At 43.3% G+C, this 24,866-nt stretch overlaps 23 non-coding genes across 23 annotated transcripts; all 23 read right to left on the reverse strand.

The window, feature by feature from the left end:
• Nucleotides 1-882: 882 nt before the first annotated feature.
• Nucleotides 883-964, reverse strand: trnal-aag (transfer RNA leucine (anticodon AAG)). The gene has a single exon. It is a non-coding gene; the product is annotated as a tRNA-Leu (tRNA).
• Nucleotides 965-1,646: 682 nt separating this feature from the next.
• trnal-uag (transfer RNA leucine (anticodon UAG)) lies at nt 1,647-1,728 on the reverse strand. Its single transcript has one exon. It is a non-coding gene; the product is annotated as a tRNA-Leu (tRNA).
• A 665-nt stretch (nt 1,729-2,393) lies between these two features.
• trnal-aag (transfer RNA leucine (anticodon AAG)) lies at nt 2,394-2,475 on the reverse strand. Its single transcript has one exon. It is a non-coding gene; the product is annotated as a tRNA-Leu (tRNA).
• Nucleotides 2,476-3,909: 1,434 nt separating this feature from the next.
• On the reverse strand, nt 3,910-3,991 carry trnal-aag (transfer RNA leucine (anticodon AAG)). Its single transcript has one exon. It is a non-coding gene; the product is annotated as a tRNA-Leu (tRNA).
• A 1,455-nt stretch (nt 3,992-5,446) lies between these two features.
• Nucleotides 5,447-5,528, reverse strand: trnal-aag (transfer RNA leucine (anticodon AAG)). Its single transcript has one exon. It is a non-coding gene; the product is annotated as a tRNA-Leu (tRNA).
• Nucleotides 5,529-6,962: 1,434 nt separating this feature from the next.
• Nucleotides 6,963-7,044, reverse strand: trnal-aag (transfer RNA leucine (anticodon AAG)). The gene has a single exon. It is a non-coding gene; the product is annotated as a tRNA-Leu (tRNA).
• A 682-nt stretch (nt 7,045-7,726) lies between these two features.
• trnal-uag (transfer RNA leucine (anticodon UAG)) lies at nt 7,727-7,808 on the reverse strand. The gene has a single exon. It is a non-coding gene; the product is annotated as a tRNA-Leu (tRNA).
• A 761-nt stretch (nt 7,809-8,569) lies between these two features.
• Nucleotides 8,570-8,651, reverse strand: trnal-aag (transfer RNA leucine (anticodon AAG)). Its single transcript has one exon. It is a non-coding gene; the product is annotated as a tRNA-Leu (tRNA).
• Nucleotides 8,652-9,333: 682 nt separating this feature from the next.
• On the reverse strand, nt 9,334-9,415 carry trnal-uag (transfer RNA leucine (anticodon UAG)). The gene has a single exon. It is a non-coding gene; the product is annotated as a tRNA-Leu (tRNA).
• Nucleotides 9,416-10,106: 691 nt separating this feature from the next.
• Nucleotides 10,107-10,188, reverse strand: trnal-aag (transfer RNA leucine (anticodon AAG)). The gene has a single exon. It is a non-coding gene; the product is annotated as a tRNA-Leu (tRNA).
• Nucleotides 10,189-11,622: 1,434 nt separating this feature from the next.
• On the reverse strand, nt 11,623-11,704 carry trnal-aag (transfer RNA leucine (anticodon AAG)). The gene has a single exon. It is a non-coding gene; the product is annotated as a tRNA-Leu (tRNA).
• Nucleotides 11,705-12,386: 682 nt separating this feature from the next.
• On the reverse strand, nt 12,387-12,468 carry trnal-uag (transfer RNA leucine (anticodon UAG)). Its single transcript has one exon. It is a non-coding gene; the product is annotated as a tRNA-Leu (tRNA).
• Nucleotides 12,469-13,229: 761 nt separating this feature from the next.
• Nucleotides 13,230-13,311, reverse strand: trnal-aag (transfer RNA leucine (anticodon AAG)). The gene has a single exon. It is a non-coding gene; the product is annotated as a tRNA-Leu (tRNA).
• A 682-nt stretch (nt 13,312-13,993) lies between these two features.
• Nucleotides 13,994-14,075, reverse strand: trnal-uag (transfer RNA leucine (anticodon UAG)). Its single transcript has one exon. It is a non-coding gene; the product is annotated as a tRNA-Leu (tRNA).
• A 691-nt stretch (nt 14,076-14,766) lies between these two features.
• On the reverse strand, nt 14,767-14,848 carry trnal-aag (transfer RNA leucine (anticodon AAG)). Its single transcript has one exon. It is a non-coding gene; the product is annotated as a tRNA-Leu (tRNA).
• Nucleotides 14,849-16,282: 1,434 nt separating this feature from the next.
• trnal-aag (transfer RNA leucine (anticodon AAG)) lies at nt 16,283-16,364 on the reverse strand. The gene has a single exon. It is a non-coding gene; the product is annotated as a tRNA-Leu (tRNA).
• A 682-nt stretch (nt 16,365-17,046) lies between these two features.
• On the reverse strand, nt 17,047-17,128 carry trnal-uag (transfer RNA leucine (anticodon UAG)). Its single transcript has one exon. It is a non-coding gene; the product is annotated as a tRNA-Leu (tRNA).
• Nucleotides 17,129-18,579: 1,451 nt separating this feature from the next.
• Nucleotides 18,580-18,661, reverse strand: trnal-aag (transfer RNA leucine (anticodon AAG)). Its single transcript has one exon. It is a non-coding gene; the product is annotated as a tRNA-Leu (tRNA).
• Nucleotides 18,662-19,343: 682 nt separating this feature from the next.
• On the reverse strand, nt 19,344-19,425 carry trnal-uag (transfer RNA leucine (anticodon UAG)). Its single transcript has one exon. It is a non-coding gene; the product is annotated as a tRNA-Leu (tRNA).
• Nucleotides 19,426-20,090: 665 nt separating this feature from the next.
• trnal-aag (transfer RNA leucine (anticodon AAG)) lies at nt 20,091-20,172 on the reverse strand. The gene has a single exon. It is a non-coding gene; the product is annotated as a tRNA-Leu (tRNA).
• Nucleotides 20,173-21,606: 1,434 nt separating this feature from the next.
• On the reverse strand, nt 21,607-21,688 carry trnal-aag (transfer RNA leucine (anticodon AAG)). Its single transcript has one exon. It is a non-coding gene; the product is annotated as a tRNA-Leu (tRNA).
• Nucleotides 21,689-22,370: 682 nt separating this feature from the next.
• On the reverse strand, nt 22,371-22,452 carry trnal-uag (transfer RNA leucine (anticodon UAG)). The gene has a single exon. It is a non-coding gene; the product is annotated as a tRNA-Leu (tRNA).
• Nucleotides 22,453-24,659: 2,207 nt separating this feature from the next.
• trnal-aag (transfer RNA leucine (anticodon AAG)) lies at nt 24,660-24,741 on the reverse strand. Its single transcript has one exon. It is a non-coding gene; the product is annotated as a tRNA-Leu (tRNA).
• Nucleotides 24,742-24,866: the final 125 nt, after the last annotated feature.

Genomic DNA, 24,866 nt, shown 5'->3' on the forward strand with positions numbered 1-24,866 from the left:
TACACCTCATGTGATATCCCATATGCTACAAAGCTCAGGTGGCTGTTGCAGTTTTGAACAACAAGAGATCCTCTTATAGTAGATAAGCTGCACGTAGCCAATACATTCAACTGACAGTCTATTGGCAGTGGTGGGATTTGAACCCACGCCTCCTGACAGACTGGAGCCTTAATCCAGCGCCTTTGACCACTCGGCCACACTACCGTTGGGAAACAGATTTTACCCAAACAAACCGGAGGGGGTTAGATGTAAATGACACTTTGGCGACAATTGGACAATCTTAACGAAGACACAGATGGAAGAACATTAGAAACTTCAAACACATATCCTGTGGGAGTATAGAGCTTTACTCGAGATCAAAGCCCACAAAAATATCAGCCAAGTTCAGGGCTTCAGCTCTTGGGTCAATTCTGTCACATTTTCAACTTCAAAAGCAAGTCACTTTCAGCAGGAGATGAGTTAATGTTTAGAAGGCAAGGACAAGGGGAACATAACAGATAACATGGGAGTTGATAAAGGATTCCTTTAGCAGAGGATGGTTTCGATCCATCGACCTCTGGGTTATGGGCCCAGCACGCTTCCGCTGCGCCACTCTGCTCTTGTTTATTGAAATAATTTCATACGGACATAGTCTTTGGTTTTAATAGGTTTTATCAGCAGTTGAATCGACTGGACAAGGAGGAAGTTATTGGTAAATGTGAAGTTATGTGCCCCAATCTGAAGGTGCACATCTTAACTCTTACCTCGTTTGAAAACCAGACAGGAGAAAAAGAAAATTACCTCCTGTACACCCCATATGCTACAAAGCTCAGCTGGCTGTTGCAGTTTTCTACAACTAGTAGATAAGCTGCACGTAGCCAATACATTCAACTGACAGTCTATTGGCAGTGGTGGGATTTGAACCCACGCCTCCTGAGAGACTGGAGCCTTAATCCAGCGCCTTTGACCACTCGGCCACACTACCGTTGGGAACTAGATTTTACCCAAACAAACCGGAGGGGGTTAGATGTAAATGACACTTTGGCGACAATTGGACAATCTTAACGAAGACACAGATGGAAGAACATTAGAAACTTCAAACACATATCCTGTGGGAGTATAGAGCTTTACTCGAGATCAAAGCCCACAAAAATATCAGCCAAGTTCAGGGCTTCAGCTCTTGGGTCAATTCTGTCACATTTTCAACTTCAAAAGCAAGTCACTTTCAGCAGGAGATGAGTTAATGTTTAGAAGGCAAGGACAAGAGGAACATAACAGATAACATGGGAGTTGATAAAGGATTCCTTTAGCAGAGGATGGTTTCGATCCATCGACCTCTGGGTTATGGGCCCAGCACGCTTCCGCTGCGCCACTCTGCTGTTTTACAATGAAACAGTTTCATATGAACACAGTCCATTGTTTCAATGGGTTGGCTTAGCAGTTAAATCAAGTGGACTCAGCGAAAAATACAGGCAAATGTGACTCAATGGGAAGGCGCCCTGTGTTACCTTGTTTGAAAACCAGACTGAAGGAATAGAAAATCACCTCCTGTATGGACATTGCACATGCTACGAAGCTCAGCTGGCTCTTGCAGTTTTCAACAACAACAGATCTTACAGTAGAAAGTACTACAAGTAGCCAACACATACAAGCAAATAGCAGTTGATTGGCAGTGGTGGGATTTGAACCCACGCCTCCTGAGAGACTGGAGCCTAAATCCAGCGCCTTAGACCACTCGGCCACACTACCATTAAATCTGATTTTACCCAAACAATTCTGAGTCGTCTGAATGAAAAGTCCACTTTGACGACAATTGGACAATCAAATCGAAGAAACACATGGAAGAACATTCGAAACTTCAAACACATACCCTCTGGGAGTATAGAGCTTGACTCAAGATCAAAAGACCACTAAACTATCAGCCAAGTTCAGGGCTTTAGCTCTTGGGTCAATTCTGTCATATTATCAACTTCAAAAGCCAAAGCAAGTCACTTTCAGCAGTAGGTGAGTTCATGTTCAGAAGGAAAGGGAGACATAGCAGTGTAAAAAGGATTACTTTAGCAGAGGATGGTTTCGATCCATCGACCTCTGGGTTATGGGCCCAGCACGCTTCCGCTGCGCCACTCTGCTCTTGTTTATTGAAATAATTTCATACGAACATAGTCTTTGGTTTTAATAGGTTTTATCAGCAGTTGAATCGACTGGACAAGGAGGAAGTTATTGGTAAATGTGAAGTTATGTGCCCCAATCTGAAGGTGCACATCTTAACTCTTACCTCGTTTGAAAACCAGACAGGAGAAAAAGAAAATTACCTCCTGTACACCCCATATGCTACAAAGCTCAGCTGGCTGTTGCAGTTTTCTACAACTAGTAGATAAGCTGCACGTAGCCAATACATTCAACTGACAGTCTATTGGCAGTGGTGGGATTTGAACCCACGCCTCCTGAGAGACTGGAGCCTTAATCCAGCGCCTTTGACCACTCGGCCACACTACCGTTGGGAACAAGATTTTACCCAAGTAAACCGGAGGGGGTTAGATGTAAATGACACTTTGGCGACAATTGGACAATCTTAACGAAGACACACATGGAAGAACATTAGAAACTTCAAACACATATCCTGTGGGAGTATAGAGCTTTACTCGAGATCAAAGACCACAAAAATGTCAGCCAAGTTCAGGGCTTCAGCTCTTGGGTCAATTCTGTCACATTTTCAACTTCAAAAGGAAGTCACTTTCAGCAGGAGATGAGTTAATGTTTAGAAGGCAAGGACAAGGGAAACATAACAGATAACATGGGAGTTGATAAAGGATTCCTTTAGCAGAAGATGGTTTCGATCCATCGACCTCTGGGTTATGGGCCCAGCACGCTTCCGCTGCGCCACTCTGCTCTTTCACAATGAAACAGTTTCATATGAACACAGTCCATTGTTTCAATGGGTTGGCTTAGCAGTTAAATCAAGTGGACTCAGCGAAAAATACAGGCAAATGTGACTCAATGGGAAGGCGCCCTGTGTTACCTTGTTTGAAAACCAGACTGAAGGAATAGAAAATCACCTCCTGTATGGACATTGCACATGCTACGAAGCTCAGCTGGCTCTTGCAGTTTTCAACAACAACAGATCTTACAGTAGAAAGTACTACAAGTAGCCAACACATACATGCAAATAGCAGTCGATTGGCAGTGGTGGGATTTGAACCCACGCCTCCTGAGAGACTGGAGCCTAAATCCATACTACCATTAATTGTGATTTTACCCAAACAATTCTGAGTCGTTTGAATGAAAAGTCCACTTTGACGACAATTGGACAATCAAATCGAAGAAACACATGGAAGAACATTCGAAACTTCAAACACATACCCTGTGGGAGTATAGAGCTTGACTCAAGATCAAAAGACCACTAAACTATCAGCCAAGTTCCGGGCTTTAGCTCTTGGGTCAATTCTGTCATATTATCAACTTCAAAAGCCAAAGCAAGTCACTTTCAGCAGTAGGTGAGTTCATGTTCAGAAGGAAAGGGAGACATAGCAGTATAAAAAGGATTCCTTTAGCAGAGGATGGTTTCGATCCATCGACCTCTGGGTTATGGGCCCAGCACGCTTCCGCTGCGCCACTCTGCTCTTGTTTATTGAAATAATTTCATACGGACATAGTCTTTGGTTTTAATAGGTTTTATCAGCAGTTGAATCGACTGGACAAGGAGGAAGTTATTGGTAAATGTGAAGTTATGTGCCCCAATCTGAAGGTGCACATCTTAACTCTTACCTCGTTTGAAAACCAGACAGGAGAAAAAGAAAATTACCTCCTGTACACCTCATGTGATATCCCATATGCTACAAAGCTCAGCTGGCTGTTGCAGTTTTGAACAACAAGAGATCCTCTTATAGTAGATAAGCTGCACGTAGCCAATACATTCAACTGACAGTCTATTGGCAGTGGTGGGATTTGAACCCACGCCTCCTGAGAGACTGGAGCCTTAATCCAGCGCCTTTGACCACTCGGCCACACTACCGTTGGGAAATAGATTTTACCCAAACAAACCGGAGGGGGTTAGATGTAAATGACACTTTGGCGACAATTGGACAATCTTAACGAAGACACAGATGGAAGAACATTAGAAACTTCAAACACATATCCTGTGGGAGTATAGAGCTTTACTCGAGATCAAAGCCCACAAAAATATCAGCCAAGTTCAGGGCTTCAGCTCTTGGGTCAATTCTGTCACATTTTCAACTTCAAAAGCAAGTCACTTTCAGCAGGAGATGAGTTAATGTTTAGAAGGCAAGGACAAGAGGAACATAACAGATAACATGGGAGTTGATAAAGGATTCCTTTAGCAGAGGATGGTTTCGATCCATCGACCTCTGGGTTATGGGCCCAGCACGCTTCCGCTGCGCCACTCTGCTGTTTTACAATGAAACAGTTTCATATGAACACAGTCCATTGTTTCAATGGGTTGGCTTAGCAGTTAAATCAAGTGGACTCAGCGAAAAATACAGGCAAATGTGACTCAATGGGAAGGCGCCCTGTGTTACCTTGTTTGAAAACCAGACTGAAGGAATAGAAAATCACCTCCTGTATGGACATTGCACATGCTACGAAGCTCAGCTGGCTCTTGCAGTTTTCAACAACAACAGATCTTACAGTAGAAAGTACTACAAGTAGCCAACACATACAAGCAAATAGCAGTTGATTGGCAGTGGTGAGATTTGAACCCACGCCTCCTGAGAGACTGGAGCCTAAATCCAGCGCCTTAGACCAGTCGGCCACACTACCATTAAATCTGATTTTACCCAAACAATTCTGAGTCGTCTGAATGAAAAGTCCACTTTGACGACAATTGGACAATCAAATCGAAGAAACACATGGAAGAACATTCGAAACTTCAAACACATACCCTCTGGGAGTATAGAGCTTGACTCAAGATCAAAAGACCACTAAACTATCAGCCAAGTTCAGGGCTTTAGCTCTTGGGTCAATTCTGTCATATTATCAACTTCAAAAGCCAAAGCAAGTCACTTTCAGCAGTAGGTGAGTTCATGTTCAGAAGGAAAGGGAGACATAGCAGTGTAAAAAGGATTACTTTAGCAGAGGATGGTTTCGATCCATCGACCTCTGGGTTATGGGCCCAGCACGCTTCCGCTGCGCCACTCTGCTCTTGTTTATTGAAATAATTTCATACGAACATAGTCTTTGGTTTTAATAGGTTTTATCAGCAGTTGAATCGACTGGACAAGGAGGAAGTTATTGGTAAATGTGAAGTTATGTGCCCCAATCTGAAGGTGCACATCTTAACTCTTACCTTGTTTGAAAACCAGACAGGAGAAAAAGAAAATTACCTCCTGTACACCTCATGTGATATCCCATATGCTACAAAGCTCAGGTGGCTGTTGCAGTTTTGAACAACAAGAGATCCTCTTATAGTAGATAAGCTGCACGTAGCCAATACATTCAACTGACAGTCTATTGGCAGTGGTGGGATTTGAACCCACGCCTCCTGAGAGACTGGAGCCTTAATCCAGCGCCTTTGACCACTCGGCCACACTACCGTTGGGAACAAGATTTTACCCAAGTAAACCGGAGGGGGTTAGATGTAAATGACACTTTGGCGACAATTGGACAATCTTAACGAAGACACACATGGAAGAACATTAGAAACTTCAAACACATATCCTGTGGGAGTATAGAGCTTTACTCGAGATCAAAGACCACAAAAATGTCAGCCAAGTTCAGGGCTTCAGCTCTTGGGTCAATTCTGTCACATTTTCAACTTCAAAAGGAAGTCACTTTCAGCAGGAGATGAGTTAATGTTTAGAAGGCAAGGACAAGGGAAACATAACAGATAACATGGGAGTTGATAAAGGATTCCTTTAGCAGAAGATGGTTTCGATCCATCGACCTCTGGGTTATGGGCCCAGCACGCTTCCGCTGCGCCACTCTGCTCTTTCACAATGAAACAGTTTCATATGAACACAGTCCATTGTTTCAATGGGTTGGCTTAGCAGTTAAATCAAGTGGACTCAGCGAAAAATACAGGCAAATGTGACTCAATGGGAAGGCGCCCTGTGTTACCTTGTTTGAAAACCAGACTGAAGGAATAGAAAATCACCTCCTGTATGGACATTGCACATGCTACGAAGCTCAGCTGGCTCTTGCAGTTTTCAACAACAACAGATCTTACAGTAGAAAGTACTACAAGTAGCCAACACATACATGCAAATAGCAGTCGATTGGCAGTGGTGGGATTTGAACCCACGCCTCCTGAGAGACTGGAGCCTAAATCCATACTACCATTAATTGTGATTTTACCCAAACAATTCTGAGTCGTTTGAATGAAAAGTCCACTTTGACGACAATTGGACAATCAAATCGAAGAAACACATGGAAGAACATTCGAAACTTCAAACACATACCCTGTGGGAGTATAGAGCTTGACTCAAGATCAAAAGACCACTAAACTATCAGCCAAGTTCCGGGCTTTAGCTCTTGGGTCAATTCTGTCATATTATCAACTTCAAAAGCCAAAGCAAGTCACTTTCAGCAGTAGGTGAGTTCATGTTCAGAAGGAAAGGGAGACATAGCAGTATAAAAAGGATTCCTTTAGCAGAGGATGGTTTCGATCCATCGACCTCTGGGTTATGGGCCCAGCACGCTTCCGCTGCGCCACTCTGCTCTTGTTTATTGAAATAATTTCATACGGACATAGTCTTTGGTTTTAATAGGTTTTATCAGCAGTTGAATCGACTGGACAAGGAGGAAGTTATTGGTAAATGTGAAGTTATGTGCCCCAATCTGAAGGTGCACATCTTAACTCTTACCTCGTTTGAAAACCAGACAGGAGAAAAAGAAAATTACCTCCTGTACACCTCATGTGATATCCCATATGCTACAAAGCTCAGCTGGCTGTTGCAGTTTTGAACAACAAGAGATCCTCTTATAGTAGATAAGCTGCACGTAGCCAATACATTCAACTGACAGTCTATTGGCAGTGGTGGGATTTGAACCCACGCCTCCTGAGAGACTGGAGCCTTAATCCAGCGCCTTTGACCACTCGGCCACACTACCGTTGGGAAATAGATTTTACCCAAACAAACCGGAGGGGGTTAGATGTAAATGACACTTTGGCGACAATTGGACAATCTTAACGAAGACACAGATGGAAGAACATTAGAAACTTCAAACACATATCCTGTGGGAGTATAGAGCTTTACTCGAGATCAAAGCCCACAAAAATATCAGCCAAGTTCAGGGCTTCAGCTCTTGGGTCAATTCTGTCACATTTTCAACTTCAAAAGCAAGTCACTTTCAGCAGGAGATGAGTTAATGTTTAGAAGGCAAGGACAAGAGGAACATAACAGATAACATGGGAGTTGATAAAGGATTCCTTTAGCAGAGGATGGTTTCGATCCATCGACCTCTGGGTTATGGGCCCAGCACGCTTCCGCTGCGCCACTCTGCTGTTTTACAATGAAACAGTTTCATATGAACACAGTCCATTGTTTCAATGGGTTGGCTTAGCAGTTAAATCAAGTGGACTCAGCGAAAAATACAGGCAAATGTGACTCAATGGGAAGGCGCCCTGTGTTACCTTGTTTGAAAACCAGACTGAAGGAATAGAAAATCACCTCCTGTATGGACATTGCACATGCTACGAAGCTCAGCTGGCTCTTGCAGTTTTCAACAACAACAGATCTTACAGTAGAAAGTACTACAAGTAGCCAACACATACAAGCAAATAGCAGTTGATTGGCAGTGGTGGGATTTGAACCCACGCCTCCTGAGAGACTGGAGCCTAAATCCAGCGCCTTAGACCACTCGGCCACACTACCATTAAATCTGATTTTACCCAAACAATTCTGAGTCGTCTGAATGAAAAGTCCACTTTGACGACAATTGGACAATCAAATCGAAGAAACACATGGAAGAACATTCGAAACTTCAAACACATACCCTCTGGGAGTATAGAGCTTGACTCAAGATCAAAAGACCACTAAACTATCAGCCAAGTTCAGGGCTTTAGCTCTTGGGTCAATTCTGTCATATTATCAACTTCAAAAGCCAAAGCAAGTCACTTTCAGCAGTAGGTGAGTTCATGTTCAGAAGGAAAGGGAGACATAGCAGTGTAAAAAGGATTACTTTAGCAGAGGATGGTTTCGATCCATCGACCTCTGGGTTATGGGCCCAGCACGCTTCCGCTGCGCCACTCTGCTCTTTCACAATGAAACAGTTTCATATGAACACAGTCCATTGTTTCAATGGGTTGGCTTAGCAGTTAAATCAAGTGGACTCAGCGAAAAATACAGGCAAATGTGACTCAATGGGAAGGCGCCCTGTGTTACCTTGTTTGAAAACCAGACTGAAGGAATAGAAAATCACCTGCTGAAGTTATGTGCCCCAATCTGAAGGTGCACATCTTAACTCTTACCTCGTTTGAAAACCAGACAGGAGAAAAAGAAAATTACCTCCTGTACACCTCATGTGATATCCCATATGCTACAAAGCTCAGCTGGCTGTTGCAGTTTTGAACAACAAGAGATCCTCTTATAGTAGATAAGCTGCACGTAGCCAATACATTCAACTGACAGTCTATTGGCAGTGGTGGGATTTGAACCCACGCCTCCTGAGAGACTGGAGCCTTAATCCAGCGCCTTTGACCACTCGGCCACACTACCGTTGGGAAATAGATTTTACCCAAACAAACCGGAGGGGGTTAGATGTAAATGACACTTTGGCGACAATTGGACAATCTTAACGAAGACACAGATGGAAGAACATTAGAAACTTCAAACACATATCCTGTGGGAGTATAGAGCTTTACTCGAGATCAAAGCCCACAAAAATATCAGCCAAGTTCAGGGCTTCAGCTCTTGGGTCAATTCTGTCACATTTTCAACTTCAAAAGCAAGTCACTTTCAGCAGGAGATGAGTTAATGTTTAGAAGGCAAGGACAAGAGGAACATAACAGATAACATGGGAGTTGATAAAGGATTCCTTTAGCAGAGGATGGTTTCGATCCATCGACCTCTGGGTTATGGGCCCAGCACGCTTCCGCTGCGCCACTCTGCTGTTTTACAATGAAACAGTTTCATATGAACACAGTCCATTGTTTCAATGGGTTGGCTTAGCAGTTAAATCAAGTGGACTCAGCGAAAAATACAGGCAAATGTGACTCAATGGGAAGGCGCCCTGTGTTACCTTGTTTGAAAACCAGACTGAAGGAATAGAAAATCACCTCCTGTATGGACATTGCACATGCTACGAAGCTCAGCTGGCTCTTGCAGTTTTCAACAACAACAGATCTTACAGTAGAAAGTACTACAAGTAGCCAACACATACAAGCAAATAGCAGTTGATTGGCAGTGGTGGGATTTGAACCCACGCCTCCTGAGAGACTGGAGCCTAAATCCAGCGCCTTAGACCACTCGGCCACACTACCATTAAATCTGATTTTACCCAAACAATTCTGAGTCGTCTGAATGAAAAGTCCACTTTGACGACAATTGGACAATCAAATCGAAGAAACACATGGAAGAACATTCGAAACTTCAAACACATACCCTCTGGGAGTATAGAGCTTGACTCAAGATCAAAAGACCACTAAACTATCAGCCAAGTTCAGGGCTTTAGCTCTTGGGTCAATTCTGTCATATTATCAACTTCAAAAGCCAAAGCAAGTCACTTTCAGCAGTAGGTGAGTTCATGTTCAGAAGGAAAGGGAGACATAGCAGTGTAAAAAGGATTACTTTAGCAGAGGATGGTTTCGATCCATCGACCTCTGGGTTATGGGCCCAGCACGCTTCCGCTGCGCCACTCTGCTCTTGTTTATTGAAATAATTTCATACGAACATAGTCTTTGGTTTTAATAGGTTTTATCAGCAGTTGAATCGACTGGACAAGGAGGAAGTTATTGGTAAATGTGAAGTTATGTGCCCCAATCTGAAGGTGCACATCTTAACTCTTACCTTGTTTGAAAACCAGACAGGAGAAAAAGAAAATTACCTCCTGTACACCTCATGTGATATCCCATATGCTACAAAGCTCAGGTGGCTGTTGCAGTTTTGAACAACAAGAGATCCTCTTATAGTAGATAAGCTGCACGTAGCCAATACATTCAACTGACAGTCTATTGGCAGTGGTGGGATTTGAACCCACGCCTCCTGAGAGACTGGAGCCTTAATCCAGCGCCTTTGACCACTCGGCCACACTACCGTTGGGAACAAGATTTTACCCAAGTAAACCGGAGGGGGTTAGATGTAAATGACACTTTGGCGACAATTGGACAATCTTAACGAAGACACACATGGAAGAACATTAGAAACTTCAAACACATATCCTGTGGGAGTATAGAGCTTTACTCGAGATCAAAGACCACAAAAATGTCAGCCAAGTTCAGGGCTTCAGCTCTTGGGTCAATTCTGTCACATTTTCAACTTCAAAAGGAAGTCACTTTCAGCAGGAGATGAGTTAATGTTTAGAAGGCAAGGACAAGGGAAACATAACAGATAACATGGGAGTTGATAAAGGATTCCTTTAGCAGAAGATGGTTTCGATCCATCGACCTCTGGGTTATGGGCCCAGCACGCTTCCGCTGCGCCACTCTGCTCTTTCACAATGAAACAGTTTCATATGAACACAGTCCATTGTTTCAATGGGTTGGCTTAGCAGTTAAATCAAGTGGACTCAGCGAAAAATACAGGCAAATGTGACTCAATGGGAAGGCGCCCTGTGTTACCTTGTTTGAAAACCAGACTGAAGGAATAGAAAATCACCTCCTGTATGGACATTGCACATGCTACGAAGCTCAGCTGGCTCTTGCAGTTTTCAACAACAACAGATCTTACAGTAGAAAGTACTACAAGTAGCCAACACATACATGCAAATAGCAGTCGATTGGCAGTGGTGGGATTTGAACCCACGCCTCCTGAGAGACTGGAGCCTAAATCCATACTACCATTAATTGTGATTTTACCCAAACAATTCTGAGTCGTTTGAATGAAAAGTCCACTTTGACGACAATTGGACAATCAAATCGAAGAAACACATGGAAGAACATTCGAAACTTCAAACACATACCCTGTGGGAGTATAGAGCTTGACTCAAGATCAAAAGACCACTAAACTATCAGCCAAGTTCCGGGCTTTAGCTCTTGGGTCAATTCTGTCATATTATCAACTTCAAAAGCCAAAGCAAGTCACTTTCAGCAGTAGGTGAGTTCATGTTCAGAAGGAAAGGGAGACATAGCAGTATAAAAAGGATTCCTTTAGCAGAGGATGGTTTCGATCCATCGACCTCTGGGTTATGGGCCCAGCACGCTTCCGCTGCGCCACTCTGCTCTTGTTTATTGAAATAATTTCATACGGACATAGTCTTTGGTTTTAATAGGTTTTATCAGCAGTTGAATCGACTGGACAAGGAGGAAGTTATTGGTAAATGTGAAGTTATGTGCCCCAATCTGAAGGTGCACATCTTAACTCTTACCTCGTTTGAAAACCAGACAGGAGAAAAAGAAAATTACCTCCTGTACACCTCATGTGATATCCCATATGCTACAAAGCTCAGCTGGCTGTTGCAGTTTTGAACAACAAGAGATCCTCTTATAGTAGATAAGCTGCACGTAGCCAATACATTCAACTGACAGTCTATTGGCAGTGGTGGGATTTGAACCCACGCCTCCTGAGAGACTGGAGCCTTAATCCAGCGCCTTTGACCACTCGGCCACACTACCGTTGGGAAATAGATTTTACCCAAACAAACCGGAGGGGGTTAGATGTAAATGACACTTTGGCGACAATTGGACAATCTTAACGAAGACACAGATGGAAGAACATTAGAAACTTCAAACACATATCCTGTGGGAGTATAGAGCTTTACTCGAGATCAAAGCCCACAAAAATATCAGCCAAGTTCAGGGCTTCAGCTCTTGGGTCAATTCTGTCACATTTTCAACTTCAAAAGCAAGTCACTTTCAGCAGGAGATGAGTTAATGTTTAGAAGGCAAGGACAAGAGGAACATAACAGATAACATGGGAGTTGATAAAGGATTCCTTTAGCAGAGGATGGTTTCGATCCATCGACCTCTGGGTTATGGGCCCAGCACGCTTCCGCTGCGCCACTCTGCTGTTTTACAATGAAACAGTTTCATATGAACACAGTCCATTGTTTCAATGGGTTGGCTTAGCAGTTAAATCAAGTGGACTCAGCGAAAAATACAGGCAAATGTGACTCAATGGGAAGGCGCCCTGTGTTACCTTGTTTGAAAACCAGACTGAAGGAATAGAAAATCACCTCCTGTATGGACATTGCACATGCTACGAAGCTCAGCTGGCTCTTGCAGTTTTCAACAACAACAGATCTTACAGTAGAAAGTACTACAAGTAGCCAACACATACAAGCAAATAGCAGTTGATTGGCAGTGGTGGGATTTGAACCCACGCCTCCTGAGAGACTGGAGCCTAAATCCAGCGCCTTAGACCACTCGGCCACACTACCATTAAATCTGATTTTACCCAAACAATTCTGAGTCGTCTGAATGAAAAGTCCACTTTGACGACAATTGGACAATCAAATCGAAGAAACACATGGAAGAACATTCGAAACTTCAAACACATACCCTCTGGGAGTATAGAGCTTGACTCAAGATCAAAAGACCACTAAACTATCAGCCAAGTTCAGGGCTTTAGCTCTTGGGTCAATTCTGTCATATTATCAACTTCAAAAGCCAAAGCAAGTCACTTTCAGCAGTAGGTGAGTTCATGTTCAGAAGGAAAGGGAGACATAGCAGTGTAAAAAGGATTACTTTAGCAGAGGATGGTTTCGATCCATCGACCTCTGGGTTATGGGCCCAGCACGCTTCCGCTGCGCCACTCTGCTCTTTCACAATGAAACAGTTTCATATGAACACAGTCCATTGTTTCAATGGGTTGGCTTAGCAGTTAAATCAAGTGGACTCAGCGAAAAATACAGGCAAATGTGACTCAATGGGAAGGCGCCCTGTGTTACCTTGTTTGAAAACCAGACTGAAGGAATAGAAAATCACCTGCTGAAGTTATGTGCCCCAATCTGAAGGTGCACATCTTAACTCTTACCTCGTTTGAAAACCAGACAGGAGAAAAAGAAAATTACCTCCTGTACACCTCATGTGATATCCCATATGCTACAAAGCTCAGCTGGCTGTTGCAGTTTTGAACAACAAGAGATCCTCTTATAGTAGATAAGCTGCACGTAGCCAATACATTCAACTGACAGTCTATTGGCAGTGGTGGGATTTGAACCCACGCCTCCTGAGAGACTGGAGCCTTAATCCAGCGCCTTTGACCACTCGGCCACACTACCGTTGGGAAATAGATTTTACCCAAACAAACCGGAGGGGGTTAGATGTAAATGACACTTTGGCGACAATTGGACAATCTTAACGAAGACACAGATGGAAGAACATTAGAAACTTCAAACACATATCCTGTGGGAGTATAGAGCTTTACTCGAGATCAAAGCCCACAAAAATATCAGCCAAGTTCAGGGCTTCAGCTCTTGGGTCAATTCTGTCACATTTTCAACTTCAAAAGCAAGTCACTTTCAGCAGGAGATGAGTTAATGTTTAGAAGGCAAGGACAAGAGGAACATAACAGATAACATGGGAGTTGATAAAGGATTCCTTTAGCAGAGGATGGTTTCGATCCATCGACCTCTGGGTTATGGGCCCAGCACGCTTCCGCTGCGCCACTCTGCTGTTTTACAATGAAACAGTTTCATATGAACACAGTCCATTGTTTCAATGGGTTGGCTTAGCAGTTAAATCAAGTGGACTCAGCGAAAAATACAGGCAAATGTGACTCAATGGGAAGGCGCCCTGTGTTACCTTGTTTGAAAACCAGACTGAAGGAATAGAAAATCACCTCCTGTATGGACATTGCACATGCTACGAAGCTCAGCTGGCTCTTGCAGTTTTCAACAACAACAGATCTTACAGTAGAAAGTACTACAAGTAGCCAACACATACAAGCAAATAGCAGTTGATTGGCAGTGGTGGGATTTGAACCCACGCCTCCTGAGAGACTGGAGCCTAAATCCAGCGCCTTAGACCACTCGGCCACACTACCATTAAATCTGATTTTACCCAAACAATTCTGAGTCGTCTGAATGAAAAGTCCACTTTGACGACAATTGGACAATCAAATCGAAGAAACACATGGAAGAACATTCGAAACTTCAAACACATACCCTCTGGGAGTATAGAGCTTGACTCAAGATCAAAAGACCACTAAACTATCAGCCAAGTTCAGGGCTTTAGCTCTTGGGTCAATTCTGTCATATTATCAACTTCAAAAGCCAAAGCAAGTCACTTTCAGCAGTAGGTGAGTTCATGTTCAGAAGGAAAGGGAGACATAGCAGTGTAAAAAGGATTACTTTAGCAGAGGATGGTTTCGATCCATCGACCTCTGGGTTATGGGCCCAGCACGCTTCCGCTGCGCCACTCTGCTCTTGTTTATTGAAATAATTTCATACGAACATAGTCTTTGGTTTTAATAGGTTTTATCAGCAGTTGAATCGACTGGACAAGGAGGAAGTTATTGGTAAATGTGAAGTTATGTGCCCCAATCTGAAGGTGCACATCTTAACTCTTACCTTGTTTGAAAACCAGACAGGAGAAAAAGAAAATTACCTCCTGTACACCTCATGTGATATCCCATATGCTACAAAGCTCAGGTGGCTGTTGCAGTTTTGAACAACAAGAGATCCTCTTATAGTAGATAAGCTGCACGTAGCCAATACATTCAACTGACAGTCTATTGGCAGTGGTGGGATTTGAACCCACGCCTCCTGAGAGACTGGAGCCTTAATCCAGCGCCTTTGACCACTCGGCCACACTACCGTTGGGAACAAGATTTTACCCAAGTAAACCGGAGGGGGTTAGATGTAAATGACACTTTGGCGACAATTGGACAATCTTAACGAAGACACACATGGAAGAACATTAGAAACTTCAAACACATATCCTGTGGGAGTATAGAGCTTTACTCGAGATCAAAGACCACAAAAATGTCAGCCAAGTTCAGGGCTTCAGCTCTTGGGTCAATTCTGTCACATTTTCAACTTCAAAAGGAAGTCACTTTCAGCAGGAGATGAGTTAATGTTTAGAAGGCAAGGACAAGGGAAACATAACAGATAACATGGGAGTTGATAAAGGATTCCTTTAGCAGAAGATGGTTTCGATCCATCGACCTCTGGGTTATGGGCCCAGCACGCTTCCGCTGCGCCACTCTGCTCTTTCACAATGAAACAGTTTCATATGAACACAGTCCATTGTTTCAATGGGTTGGCTTAGCAGTTAAATCAAGTGGACTCAGCGAAAAATACAGGCAAATGTGACTCAATGGGAAGGCGCCCTGTGTTACCTTGTTTGAAAACCAGACTGAAGGAATAGAAAATCACCTCCTGTATGGACATTGCACATGCTACGAAGCTCAGCTGGCTCTTGCAGTTTTCAACAACAACAGATCTTACAGTAGAAAGTACTACAAGTAGCCAACACATACATGCAAATAGCAGTCGATTGGCAGTGGTGGGATTTGAACCCACGCCTCCTGAGAGACTGGAGCCTAAATCCATACTACCATTAATTGTGATTTTACCCAAACAATTCTGAGTCGTTTGAATGAAAAGTCCACTTTGACGACAATTGGACAATCAAATCGAAGAAACACATGGAAGAACATTCGAAACTTCAAACACATACCCTGTGGGAGTATAGAGCTTGACTCAAGATCAAAAGACCACTAAACTATCAGCCAAGTTCCGGGCTTTAGCTCTTGGGTCAATTCTGTCATATTATCAACTTCAAAAGCCAAAGCAAGTCACTTTCAGCAGTAGGTGAGTTCATGTTCAGAAGGAAAGGGAGACATAGCAGTATAAAAAGGATTCCTTTAGCAGAGGATGGTTTCGATCCATCGACCTCTGGGTTATGGGCCCAGCACGCTTCCGCTGCGCCACTCTGCTCTTGTTTATTGAAATAATTTCATACGGACATAGTCTTTGGTTTTAATAGGTTTTATCAGCAGTTGAATCGACTGGACAAGGAGGAAGTTATTGGTAAATGTGAAGTTATGTGCCCCAATCTGAAGGTGCACATCTTAACTCTTACCTCGTTTGAAAACCAGACAGGAGAAAAAGAAAATTACCTCCTGTACACCTCATGTGATATCCCATATGCTACAAAGCTCAGCTGGCTGTTGCAGTTTTGAACAACAAGAGATCCTCTTATAGTAGATAAGCTGCACGTAGCCAATACATTCAACTGACAGTCTATTGGCAGTGGTGGGATTTGAACCCACGCCTCCTGAGAGACTGGAGCCTTAATCCAGCGCCTTTGACCACTCGGCCACACTACCGTTGGGAAATAGATTTTACCCAAACAAACCGGAGGGGGTTAGATGTAAATGACACTTTGGCGACAATTGGACAATCTTAACGAAGACACAGATGGAAGAACATTAGAAACTTCAAACACATATCCTGTGGGAGTATAGAGCTTTACTCGAGATCAAAGCCCACAAAAATATCAGCCAAGTTCAGGGCTTCAGCTCTTGGGTCAATTCTGTCACATTTTCAACTTCAAAAGCAAGTCACTTTCAGCAGGAGATGAGTTAATGTTTAGAAGGCAAGGACAAGGGGAACATAACAGATAACATGGGAGTTGATAAAGGATTCCTTTAGCAGAGGATGGTTTCGATCCATCGACCTCTGGGTTATGGGCCCAGCACGCTTCCGCTGCGCCACTCTGCTGTTTTACAATGAAACAGTTTCATATGAACACAGTCCATTGTTTCAATGGGTTGGCTTAGCAGTTAAATCAAGTGGACTCAGCGAAAAATACAGGCAAATGTGACTCAATGGGAAGGCGCCCTGTGTTACCTTGTTTGAAAACCAGACTGAAGGAATAGAAAATCACCTCCTGTATGGACATTGCACATGCTACGAAGCTCAGCTGGCTCTTGCAGTTTTCAACAACAACAGATCTTACAGTAGAAAGTACTACAAGTAGCCAACACATACAAGCAAATAGCAGTTGATTGGCAGTGGTGGGATTTGAACCCACGCCTCCTGAGAGACTGGAGCCTAAATCCAGCGCCTTAGACCACTCGGCCACACTACCATTAAATCTGATATTACCCAAACAATTCTGAGTCGTCTGAATGAAAAGTCCACTTTGACGACAATTGGACAATCAAATCGAAGAAACACATGGAAGAACATTCGAAACTTCAAACACATACCCTCTGGGAGTATAGAGCTTGACTCAAGATCAAAAGACCACTAAACTATCAGCCAAGTTCAGGGCTTTAGCTCTTGGGTCAATTCTGTCATATTATCAACTTCAAAAGCCAAAGCAAGTCACTTTCAGCAGTAGGTGAGTTCATGTTCAGAAGGAAAGGGAGACATAGCAGTCTAAAAAGGATTACTTTAGCAGAGGATGGTTTCGATCCATCGACCTCTGGGTTATGGGCCCAGCACGCTTCCGCTGCGCCACTCTGCTCTTGTTTATTGAAATAATTTCATATGAACATAGTCTTTGGTTTTAATAGGTTTTATCAGCAGTTGAATCGACTGGACAAGGAGGAAGTTATTGGTAAATGTGAAGTTATGTGCCCCAATCTCAAGGTGCACATCTTAACTCTTACCTTGTTTGAAAACCAGACAGGAGAAAAAGAAAATTACCTCCTGTACACCTCATGTGATATCCCATATGCTACAAAGCTCAGGTGGCTGTTGCAGTTTTGAACAACAAGAGATCCTCTTATAGTAGATAAGCTGCACGTAGCCAATACATTCAACTGACAGTCTATTGGCAGTGGTGGGATTTGAACCCACGCCTCCTGACAGACTGGAGCCTTAATCCAGCGCCTTTGACCACTCGGCCACACTACGGTTGGGAAACAGATTTTACCCAAACAAACCGGAGGGGGTTAGATGTAAATGACACTTTGGCGACAATTGGACAATCTTAACGAAGACACAGATGGAAGAACATTAGAAACTTCAAACACATATCCTGTGGGAGTATAGAGCTTTACTTGAGATCAAAGCCCACAAAAATATCAGCCAAGTTCAGGGCTTCAGCTCTTGGGTCAATTCTGTCACATTTTCAACTTCAAAAGCAAGTCACTTTCAGCAGGAGATGAGTTAATGTTTAGAAGGCAAGGACAAGGGGAACATAACAGATAACATGGGAGTTGATAAAGGATTCCTTTAGCAGAGGATGGTTTCGATCCATCGACCTCTGGGTTATGGGCCCAGCACGCTTCCGCTGCGCCACTCTGCTCTTGTTTATTGAAATAATTTCATACGGACATAGTCTTTGGTTTTAATAGGTTTTATCAGCAGTTGAATCGACTGGACAAGGAGGAAGTTATTGGTAAATGTGAAGTTATGTGCCCCAATCTGAAGGTGCACATCTTAACTCTTACCTCGTTTGAAAACCAGACAGGAGAAAAAGAAAATTACCTCCTGTACACCCCATATGCTACAAAGCTCAGCTGGCTGTTGCAGTTTTCTACAACTAGTAGATAAGCTGCACGTAGCCAATACATTCAACTGACAGTCTATTGGCAGTGGTGGGATTTGAACCCACGCCTCCTGAGAGACTGGAGCCTTAATCCAGCGCCTTTGACCACTCGGCCACACTACCGTTGGGAACTAGATTTTACCCAAACAAACCGGAGGGGGTTAGATGTAAATGACACTTTGGCGACAATTGGACAATCTTAACGAAGACACAGATGGAAGAACATTAGAAACTTCAAACACATATCCTGTGGGAGTATAGAGCTTTACTCGAGATCAAAGCCCACAAAAATATCAGCCAAGTTCAGGGCTTCAGCTCTTGGGTCAATTCTGTCACATTTTCAACTTCAAAAGCAAGTCACTTTCAGCAGGAGATGAGTTAATGTTTAGAAGGCAAGGACAAGAGGAACATAACAGATAACATGGGAGTTGATAAAGGATTCCTTTAGCAGAGGATGGTTTCGATCCATCGACCTCTGGGTTATGGGCCCAGCACGCTTCCGCTGCGCCACTCTGCTGTTTTACAATGAAACAGTTTCATATGAACACAGTCCATTGTTTCAATGGGTTGGCTTAGCAGTTAAATCAAGTGGACTCAGCGAAAAATACAGGCAAATGTGACTCAATGGGAAGGCGCCCTGTGTTACCTTGTTTGAAAACCAGACTGAAGGAATAGAAAATCACCTCCTGTATGGACATTGCACATGCTACGAAGCTCAGCTGGCTCTTGCAGTTTTCAACAACAACAGATCTTACAGTAGAAAGTACTACAAGTAGCCAACACATACAAGCAAATAGCAGTTGATTGGCAGTGGTGGGATTTGAACCCACGCCTCCTGAGAGACTGGAGCCTAAATCCAGCGCCTTAGACCACTCGGCCACACTACCATTAAATCTGATTTTACCCAAACAATTCTGAGTCGTCTGAATGAAAAGTCCACTTTGACGACAATTGGACAATCAAATCGAAGAAACACATGGAAGAACATTCGAAACTTCAAACACATACCCTCTGGGAGTATAGAGCTTGACTCAAGATCAAAAGACCACTAAACTATCAGCCAAGTTCAGGGCTTTAGCTCTTGGGTCAATTCTGTCATATTATCAACTTCAAAAGCCAAAGCAAGTCACTTTCAGCAGTAGGTGAGTTCATGTTCAGAAGGAAAGGGAGACATAGCAGTGTAAAAAGGATTACTTTAGCAGAGGATGGTTTCGATCCATCGACCTCTGGGTTATGGGCCCAGCACGCTTCCGCTGCGCCACTCTGCTCTTGTTTATTGAAATAATTTCATACGAACATAGTCTTTGGTTTTAATAGGTTTTATCAGCAGTTGAATCGACTGGACAAGGAGGAAGTTATTGGTAAATGTGAAGTTATGTGCCCCAATCTGAAGGTGCACATCTTAACTCTTACCTCGTTTGAAAACCAGACAGGAGAAAAAGAAAATTACCTCCTGTACACCCCATATGCTACAAAGCTCAGCTGGCTGTTGCAGTTTTCTACAACTAGTAGATAAGCTGCACGTAGCCAATACATTCAACTGACAGTCTATTGGCAGTGGTGGGATTTGAACCCACGCCTCCTGAGAGACTGGAGCCTTAATCCAGCGCCTTTGACCACTCGGCCACACTACCGTTGGGAACAAGATTTTACCCAAGTAAACCGGAGGGGGTTAGATGTAAATGACACTTTGGCGACAATTGGACAATCTTAACGAAGACACACATGGAAGAACATTAGAAACTTCAAACACATATCCTGTGGGAGTATAGAGCTTTACTCGAGATCAAAGACCACAAAAATGTCAGCCAAGTTCAGGGCTTCAGCTCTTGGGTCAATTCTGTCACATTTTCAACTTCAAAAGGAAGTCACTTTCAGCAGGAGATGAGTTAATGTTTAGAAGGCAAGGACAAGGGAAACATAACAGATAACATGGGAGTTGATAAAGGATTCCTTTAGCAGAAGATGGTTTCGATCCATCGACCTCTGGGTTATGGGCCCAGCACGCTTCCGCTGCGCCACTCTGCTCTTTCACAATGAAACAGTTTCATATGAACACAGTCCATTGTTTCAATGGGTTGGCTTAGCAGTTAAATCAAGTGGACTCAGCGAAAAATACAGGCAAATGTGACTCAATGGGAAGGCGCCCTGTGTTACCTTGTTTGAAAACCAGACTGAAGGAATAGAAAATCACCTCCTGTATGGACATTGCACATGCTACGAAGCTCAGCTGGCTCTTGCAGTTTTCAACAACAACAGATCTTACAGTAGAAAGTACTACAAGTAGCCAACACATACATGCAAATAGCAGTCGATTGGCAGTGGTGGGATTTGAACCCACGCCTCCTGAGAGACTGGAGCCTAAATCCATACTACCATTAATTGTGATTTTACCCAAACAATTCTGAGTCGTTTGAATGAAAAGTCCACTTTGACGACAATTGGACAATCAAATCGAAGAAACACATGGAAGAACATTCGAAACTTCAAACACATACCCTGTGGGAGTATAGAGCTTGACTCAAGATCAAAAGACCACTAAACTATCAGCCAAGTTCCGGGCTTTAGCTCTTGGGTCAATTCTGTCATATTATCAACTTCAAAAGCCAAAGCAAGTCACTTTCAGCAGTAGGTGAGTTCATGTTCAGAAGGAAAGGGAGACATAGCAGTATAAAAAGGATTCCTTTAGCAGAGGATGGTTTCGATCCATCGACCTCTGGGTTATGGGCCCAGCACGCTTCCGCTGCGCCACTCTGCTCTTGTTTATTGAAATAATTTCATACGGACATAGTCTTTGGTTTTAATAGGTTTTATCAGCAGTTGAATCGACTGGACAAGGAGGAAGTTATTGGTAAATGTGAAGTTATGTGCCCCAATCTGAAGGTGCACATCTTAACTCTTACCTCGTTTGAAAACCAGACAGGAGAAAAAGAAAATTACCTCCTGTACACCTCATGTGATATCCCATATGCTACAAAGCTCAGCTGGCTGTTGCAGTTTTGAACAACAAGAGATCCTCTTATAGTAGATAAGCTGCACGTAGCCAATACATTCAACTGACAGTCTATTGGCAGTGGTGGGATTTGAACCCACGCCTCCTGAGAGACTGGAGCCTTAATCCAGCGCCTTTGACCACTCGGCCACACTACCGTTGGGAAATAGATTTTACCCAAACAAACCGGAGGGGGTTAGATGTAAATGACACTTTGGCGACAATTGGACAATCTTAACGAAGACACAGATGGAAGAACATTAGAAACTTCAAACACATATCCTGTGGGAGTATAGAGCTTTACTCGAGATCAAAGCCCACAAAAATATCAGCCAAGTTCAGGGCTTCAGCTCTTGGGTCAATTCTGTCACATTTTCAACTTCAAAAGCAAGTCACTTTCAGCAGGAGATGAGTTAATGTTTAGAAGGCAAGGACAAGAGGAACATAACAGATAACATGGGAGTTGATAAAGGATTCCTTTAGCAGAGGATGGTTTCGATCCATCGACCTCTGGGTTATGGGCCCAGCACGCTTCCGCTGCGCCACTCTGCTGTTTTACAATGAAACAGTTTCATATGAACACAGTCCATTGTTTCAATGGGTTGGCTTAGCAGTTAAATCAAGTGGACTCAGCGAAAAATACAGGCAAATGTGACTCAATGGGAAGGCGCCCTGTGTTACCTTGTTTGAAAACCAGACTGAAGGAATAGAAAATCACCTCCTGTATGGACATTGCACATGCTACGAAGCTCAGCTGGCTCTTGCAGTTTTCAACAACAACAGATCTTACAGTAGAAAGTACTACAAGTAGCCAACACATACAAGCAAATAGCAGTTGATTGGCAGTGGTGGGATTTGAACCCACGCCTCCTGAGAGACTGGAGCCTAAATCCAGCGCCTTAGACCACTCGGCCACACTACCATTAAATCTGATTTTACCCAAACAATTCTGAGTCGTCTGAATGAAAAGTCCACTTTGACGACAATTGGACAATCAAATCGAAGAAACACATGGAAGAACATTCGAAACTTCAAACACATACCCTCTGGGAGTATAGAGCTTGACTCAAGATCAAAAGACCACTAAACTATCAGCCAAGTTCAGGGCTTTAGCTCTTGGGTCAATTCTGTCATATTATCAACTTCAAAAGCCAAAGCAAGTCACTTTCAGCAGTAGGTGAGTTCATGTTCAGAAGGAAAGGGAGACATAGCAGTGTAAAAAGGATTACTTTAGCAGAGGATGGTTTCGATCCATCGACCTCTGGGTTATGGGCCCAGCACGCTTCCGCTGCGCCACTCTGCTCTTGTTTATTGAAATAATTTCATACGAACATAGTCTTTGGTTTTAATAGGTTTTATCAGCAGTTGAATCGACTGGACAAGGAGGAAGTTATTGGTAAATGTGAAGTTATGTGCCCCAATCTGAAGGTGCACATCTTAACTCTTACCTTGTTTGAAAACCAGACAGGAGAAAAAGAAAATTACCTCCTGTACACCTCATGTGATATCCCATATGCTACAAAGCTCAGGTGGCTGTTGCAGTTTTGAACAACAAGAGATCCTCTTATAGTAGATAAGCTGCACGTAGCCAATACATTCAACTGACAGTCTATTGGCAGTGGTGGGATTTGAACCCACGCCTCCTGACAGACTGGAGCCTTAATCCAGCGCCTTTGACCACTCGGCCACACTACCGTTGGGAACAAGATTTTACCCAAGTAAACCGGAGGGGGTTAGATGTAAATGACACTTTGGCGACAATTGGACAATCTTAACGAAGACACACATGGAAGAACATTAGAAACTTCAAACACATATCCTGTGGGAGTATAGAGCTTTACTCGAGATCAAAGACCACAAAAATGTCAGCCAAGTTCAGGGCTTCAGCTCTTGGGTCAATTCTGTCACATTTTCAACTTCAAAAGGAAGTCACTTTCAGCAGGAGATGAGTTAATGTTTAGAAGGCAAGGACAAGGGAAACATAACAGATAACATGGGAGTTGATAAAGGATTCCTTTAGCAGAAGATGGTTTCGATCCATCGACCTCTGGGTTATGGGCCCAGCACGCTTCCGCTGCGCCACTCTGCTCTTTCACAATGAAACAGTTTCATATGAACACAGTCCATTGTTTCAATGGGTTGGCTTAGCAGTTAAATCAAGTGGACTCAGCGAAAAATACAGGCAAATGTGACTCAATGGGAAGGCGCCCTGTGTTACCTTGTTTGAAAACCAGACTGAAGGAATAGAAAATCACCTCCTGTATGGACATTGCACATGCTACGAAGCTCAGCTGGCTCTTGCAGTTTTCAACAACAACAGATCTTACAGTAGAAAGTACTACAAGTAGCCAACACATACATGCAAATAGCAGTCGATTGGCAGTGGTGGGATTTGAACCCACGCCTCCTGAGAGACTGGAGCCTAAATCCATACTACCATTAATTGTGATTTTACCCAAACAATTCTGAGTCGTTTGAATGAAAAGTCCACTTTGACGACAATTGGACAATCAAATCGAAGAAACACATGGAAGAACATTCGAAACTTCAAACACATACCCTGTGGGAGTATAGAGCTTGACTCAAGATCAAAAGACCACTAAACTATCAGCCAAGTTCCGGGCTTTAGCTCTTGGGTCAATTCTGTCATATTATCAACTTCAAAAGCCAAAGCAAGTCACTTTCAGCAGTAGGTGAGTTCATGTTCAGAAGGAAAGGGAGACATAGCAGTATAAAAAGGATTCCTTTAGCAGAGGATGGTTTCGATCCATCGACCTCTGGGTTATGGGCCCAGCACGCTTCCGCTGCGCCACTCTGCTCTTGTTTATTGAAATAATTTCATACGGACATAGTCTTTGGTTTTAATAGGTTTTATCAGCAGTTGAATCGACTGGACAAGGAGGAAGTTATTGGTAAATGTGAAGTTATGTGCCCCAATCTGAAGGTGCACATCTTAACTCTTACCTCGTTTGAAAACCAGACAGGAGAAAAAGAAAATTACCTCCTGTACACCTCATGTGATATCCCATATGCTACAAAGCTCAGCTGGCTGTTGCAGTTTTGAACAACAAGAGATCCTCTTATAGTAGATAAGCTGCACGTAGCCAATACATTCAACTGACAGTCTATTGGCAGTGGTGGGATTTGAACCCACGCCTCCTGAGAGACTGGAGCCTTAATCCAGCGCCTTTGACCACTCGGCCACACTACCGTTGGGAAATAGATTTTACCCAAACAAACCGGAGGGGGTTAGATGTAAATGACACTTTGGCGACAATTGGACAATCTTAACGAAGACACAGATGGAAGAACATTAGAAACTTCAAACACATATCC

This window comes from Pleuronectes platessa, chromosome 8, assembly GCF_947347685.1.
Source record: "Pleuronectes platessa chromosome 8, fPlePla1.1, whole genome shotgun sequence".
Taxonomy (NCBI): domain Eukaryota; kingdom Metazoa; phylum Chordata; class Actinopteri; order Pleuronectiformes; family Pleuronectidae; genus Pleuronectes; species Pleuronectes platessa.